This window comes from Megalopta genalis, unplaced genomic scaffold (assembly GCF_051020955.1).
Source record: "Megalopta genalis isolate 19385.01 unplaced genomic scaffold, iyMegGena1_principal scaffold0038, whole genome shotgun sequence".
Classification (NCBI taxonomy): Eukaryota; Metazoa; Arthropoda; class Insecta; order Hymenoptera; family Halictidae; genus Megalopta; species Megalopta genalis.
Genome location: NW_027476107.1, coordinates 1,236,572 through 1,242,489, shown reverse-complemented (window position 1 = coordinate 1,242,489; position 5,918 = coordinate 1,236,572). Strand labels below are relative to the sequence as shown.

Sequence of the window (5,918 nt, the reverse complement as noted above, 5' to 3'; positions counted from 1 at the left end):
CCCAGCTAGAGCCGGCCGTGAGTCTGTCCGGTGTAGTAACGACGAAAGGAGAGAGAAACTTTCTGAATCCAGCATCGGGTTGGTATTATCCAGTTTGAATCCATATCCCCGTCGTTTTTGGGGCTGATATACTCTCTGTGTTTCTTCGATAGAAGGCTTTTCAATGTTCTATTCGCTCCGACCGTCGAACTTGCAAGAAAACAGTGGTTTTGGATTTGCTCGTACATATATATATGGTTTCGACGGAAATATCTCGTTCTTTAAGGGACAATTATGTCGTCGTACGACGACTCCCGAATCTCCTTCGCGCGCTGGTTGGAGCTCTTCGGGTATTGGCTTGTTCCGAAATATAACACAAAAGTGTGGTGGATAGCAAATACACATTATATATATATGAGAATAAAAGGGAAAAAATTACCCTGAACGGTTGATCACTTGCCTCGTGGGTCGATGAAGAACGCAGCTAATTGCGCGTCAACGTGTGAACTGCAGGACACATGAACATCGACATTTCGAACGCACATTGCGGTCCACGGATACAATTCCTGGACCACGCCTGGCTGAGGGTCGTTTACGTACTTATAAACTGCTTGCGTTGGTGGCACTTGTTGCCTATATACGTACCAGCGAATGATGGGCGCTTCGTCGGCGTTTGTCGCGGTCCTATGAATATTGAGAAATTTTACGTACGTCTAACAGTCTTCGAGAGAGATGGAAATCGTTCGAACTTGCGTGAGTGTGGAAGGCGGTGTCGTGTGTCGTATATTTTATATACGTCCGCCCGTCTGAAACACCGCTTCGAAGCGGTGACAAAATCTTTTCGGGACGATTCGATCGTAGAACTATCGATTTCACTGGTATGTTTTCAACGCGCTCTCGACGTCGCCTGAAACGAAACGAGATGGGTTTAACCCACGAAAGCGTACTACACGAGTCTGTCCTATGTGAAGACTGTGTACAGAGATCGAACGAACGCATGAAAGAAATTGAACGAAAGAACACATAACCCGCAAAAATAGAGTAGAATTGTGACCGTTGCTTCGAATTTGAATTTATATGTATATATCATAGCCCCAGGGAGTGGAACCTATGAGTTGGAAGGATGTCTCTTACCATTATGTTGCCAGAGGGAAAAGAGTCTCTCTCTTCGTACGACACATTTGTGTACGAATTGTATCGATGGCTATATAGATCCGATGTTGCACATATTCTGGGTAAAGAACACCCCACCGGGTTGCTGTATACACTCCTCTATTGGTGTGGCTATGTCAACGCAATCGCGAGTCTCGTTCTGTGGAAACCGTTTGTCGGTCGCCCCATTGTCTTTTTGTTCTCTTCAAATGATCGAAAGCGAAACCGCACGATCAATCGGTCGTCCAGTCCCCGAAAGTACTTTTCGCACGGACGTTAAAGTTATACCGATTGTAATCGTCTTGCGAGTGTTTCGGATCAATTTGGAGAGGATATCGAATTTTATAAAGACATTGGTGAGGCGCGTAAGACAAGCGGTTTTTTTGCATTAACGGTTTTTTGTGTTTTTTTTAAATTTTTTTTGTGTTGCTCTGTACGCGTTTCGCAATGCTTTCGGGGAAGCTCTGAAAAAATCTTTTTTCACGTTCGACGACCTCAGAGTAGGCGAGATTACCCGCTGCATTTAAGCATATTACTAAGCGGAGGAAAAGAAACTAACCAGGATTTCCTTAGTAGCGGCGAGCGAACAGGAATTAGCTAAGCACTAAAACCCGCGATTCCGCTGTTGGGAAATGTAGTGTTCAGGAGGGTCAATTTATCCCGTAACGTCGCAACCGCGTCCAAGTCCATCTTGTATGGGGCCATTTATCCATAGAGAGTGCCAGGCCAGTAGCGACCGGTACGCGTTTCGGGAGGACCTCTCCTTAGAGTCGGGTTGCTTGAGAGTGCAGCCCTAAGTGGGTGGTAAACTCCATCTATGGCTAAATATGACCCCCTATATGATCGCCACCTTGTCGTGGTATAGGGGCTTAAGTAGCTACAATGAAGACTGGAGCGATGCCGGTTGGAACTTCGGTTCCTGGCAGGGTCCCCCTTGCCGGTAAGGTTCAGCCAGAGTGGTGAAAAACTAAGTGCGAACACGTAAACATATGGAGATGTCTAAGAAGACTTTTTCGTTTACTGCTCAGGGGGCGTCGGAACCCCCAGGGCTCGTTGTGGACGGTGGTGGGCGAGCAGGCCCCCCACAACGGTCATCCGGCGACTGCTTATCGGGTGGAGTAGAACCCCTGGCTCCCCCGAGTATTACGGCTACAGGGATGAAACACGGGGCGGGTACAAAGAGTGTTCGTCCCAAAATGTCAGACGCCCGAGCTAACCTCTTGAGGACTGGCTCGGTCACGCCCACCCCGGCGAAGGACGTTGAGGGTCGCAAAGCCTCAGGGAAATCCGACGGGGGAAACACTGGAGAAATCACCACACGCCTTGCGGCAAAATCTGATGACGAATCCGGGGACGTTTGGTTCACTCCGGGAAGAGTAGGATCTCAAACCGGCGAGAACGAGAAGGTAGAGTTCAAGTCTCCCTTTGTGCCGGTCAGAAAGATACCGAGGACTCCACCACCCACCGAACGGCGACGTTCGTTGTCATTGACGGACATGGCGTCCCAGACGCAGGTGCAGGAAGACTTCGAGGTTGCTTTTCACTCGGAAAGTGAGATGCGACCGACTTCTGAAGCGGCACATACACAGAAAAGAAAGAGGCTGGACAGCATGTCTGACCTCAGCGAGGACGACACAGCTGTAGTTGAAACTAATCTGTTGGCTGACGTCACTATCCAATTGAGGAAACTTATAGCCTGCACCAAGGCGGTACAGGCGTTTTGTAGGTCACAGGACAGCGTAAACCCCAACTTATCACTACTGGTGAGCTCGTTGGTCAAGGAAACGAACTCTTTAAAAAGGATCACGAAGGAGGTCCTTACCAAAGGAGGACTCGAGACACGCGAGGAGGTCGGTAATGCGACCCGTGCCTCTTTAATCGACGATAGCTCCACTCGTCCTCCTCTCCCCAAAGCATATAGGACTATGGGTACGCAAACCGCAGACCCGGAAGCGGTGGATCCTGGGGAGGTCGCAAGATGGGCGCGAAAGGAACTCAACTTTGATGAGCTCCACAAGCTCATTAATAAGAAGTGGGCAATCGATTCCTTTGCTCACTCAAAAGTTGATGATAACGCAAGCCCGATGAAAGACGCGATTGACATCGCCTGCTTCACACCGGCGGACCTACGTACCACAGATGGAACTACGCGCAGAATCCTTCAGAAGATGACATGTCTCGACGATATCCTTGTCCAGGAGGCCCGCAAGGGAGAGGTCGCCCACCTTCAGACCACTACCTCTATTCCAAACAAAAGCGGCGGTATGGCTAAGAAATCCAGGACCCACTTCTTTCTTATCCATAAGGATAATGAGAAGGACACTATCGACTTACACGTGGCATACGAGTGCCTCAGGAAAATGGCGCACCTAAGTACGGATACTTCGGCTGGAAAAGTAATCACGTTGATTTGCCCAGACGAAGTAAGTATAAATATTACCAGGAAACTTGTTGAATTGACCTTCTCCCAGAGCAGCTTGATGATCCACCTCCGCTCAAGTAAGGGAGGGGGACCAGACATAAAAATGATCAAAAGCTCTGACGGCTCTGGTAAGCCCGCGACGGAAACCATTACCATATCCAGTAACGGACAAACATACGCTGACATGCTGCGTTCTGTTAAAAAGAACGTCGACGTTAACTGAGAGGGGATTGACATCGCTTACGTCAAAGCGAACCTGAAAGGAGACCTAGTTATCTCTGTCAAGGGTGACCGAGGGAAGGTAACAGGACTCTCCGCACTAATTAATAAAAAGATTGCCGGAGTTAAAGTGAAAGTATCAACCCGCAATACAAAAACTCTCCACCTTAAGGGTTTAGACGGGGATGTTACGACCGAGGACATATCGAGTACACTATACAAGATGCTGGGCTCGACCTTGGATCCTCAGGAAGTTCAGGTGAAAGCCCTTCGTCCTGGGTACGCGGGTAGCCAAAATGCTACCGTCATCACTTCCACCGAAAACGCGGAAAAGCTCTTAAAGGTGAAACGCTTCAGGGTTGGATGGGGCCTCTGTCGTGTGGTTGAACGGATAGAGGTCACCCAATGTTACAGGTGCCGCGAATACGGTCATCGCAGCTCAACATGTAAAAATGCGGACAGGTCTAAGAGCTGCCGCAGGTGCGGTGACCTTGGACACATGGAGAAATCCTGTACTAATGCGGAAAAATGCCTAAATGCATACTGCAAGGCACTCAACGAAGCCTGCGAGAAACGCAACAATGACAAACGGGTTAAAGCCAAACCACCAACTGACGGCTCCATGAATGACGCAAAAAAACTGAAGACGAATAAATTGACGAACTCGGACAGGACACCGAAACAACCTAAGGGAGGTAAATTTAGTACCGACTCAAGCTCACCTATAGTGAGCCTTGATTGTAAAGACGCATCGACAGCCCTGAGAGAGGCCGATGCTGATAAACAGACGACTAACCCTACTCCAAGGGCAAACAAGGATAAAGACGCAAGGGTGACGCTGGTCCCCAGAAGTGCCTCCGATATATTTAGCGAGGATTCCTCCAGGGTACTCTCACCCTCCGGAGGCGAGACGCTAATGCAAGCACCCGAAAAGAGCTACGACGATAAGGGCTAACTCCTTTGACCATTACTCTTGGACCCTTCACTATTGTTAACAAGTTCACTGTTCACATGCAAGGGAAACATAGTAAGAAGGCGTCTAAGGACACTCGCCTAAACTTATTACAAATCAACCTGCACAATTGTAGATTAGCGCACGACCTGCTCCAACAAAATGCAATCGACCTTGACATCGACGTGGTTTTGATTTCTGAACCATGGCGGATACTAGACCATTGGTTCGGGGCCAGGGATGGCAGAGCGGCCATATGGGTCACTGCTAGGGCGACTGAGAGGTTTTCGTCTATCCAACGTCTGGCCAGCATAGACGGATGCGTGGTAATACAGCTCAACGATATAACAGTTGTTAGCTGCTACTACACGCCGAACATGCGATTGGACAATTTTATGACGCACTTGCATCACCTTGAACATCTGATAGGCACCCTGGATCGCGAACACCTGATCGTGGCAGGTGACTTCAATTCAAAATCACCAGCCTGGGGGTCGGCCAAGTCGGATGCACGGGGCACCGCCACCCTCGAAATGGCAAACCGTGTCCGGATTTGCCCGGTGGTCAGTAAAGGGAAGTTCACGTTTGAGAGGAATGGTCACCACTCTCTGATCGACATCATGTTCTGCGGCTACGCTATGCTTCGGAAGCTGGTGTCAAGCGTCATATTAAACACGGAAACAGCCTCGGATCACCGATATATTAGACACGTATTCTCCGGTGAAAACATCTTCCACAAAAAAGCGCCTAGGCCTGGAGTGGTTGATGTGGATAAATTCCTGGCGCTATACAGCAGGGCTACGGCATTGGTCTCTCCTTTCCTTATGGAGACGGCTATAGACATCGACGAATATATCCAGTTGGTAAGCGAACTTGCGGCTAAATCTACGCGCCCTCGATACCCCTCGGAGTTCAGACGCCCGAAATGGTGGTGAACAGCAGAAGTCGGGGCGGCTAGACTGGCAGTAGTCAATAGTAGGAGGAGGCTACAGAGAGCCAGGAGGAAGGGGCACGCAAATGGGATCGAACTTGCCAGAACCACTTACATGACCCTTAAAAGAGACCTAAAAAGGACGATTCAGGCCTCCAAGAACGCCGCATGGAAGGTCTTCATCAAATGAATCGATGCTGATGCCTGGGGTAGACCATATACATGGGTGGTTAACAAAATTTAAGGGATATCGCCACCTATTA

The 5,918-nt window shown here is 49.1% G+C and overlaps 1 non-coding gene across 1 annotated transcript; it reads left to right on the top strand.

Moving 5' to 3' along the window:
- The first annotated feature begins 415 nt into the window (after positions 1-415).
- Positions 416-570, top strand: LOC143261162 (5.8S ribosomal RNA). The gene has a single exon (XR_013035380.1). It is a non-coding gene; the product is annotated as a 5.8S ribosomal RNA (ribosomal RNA).
- Positions 571-5,918: the final 5,348 nt, after the last annotated feature.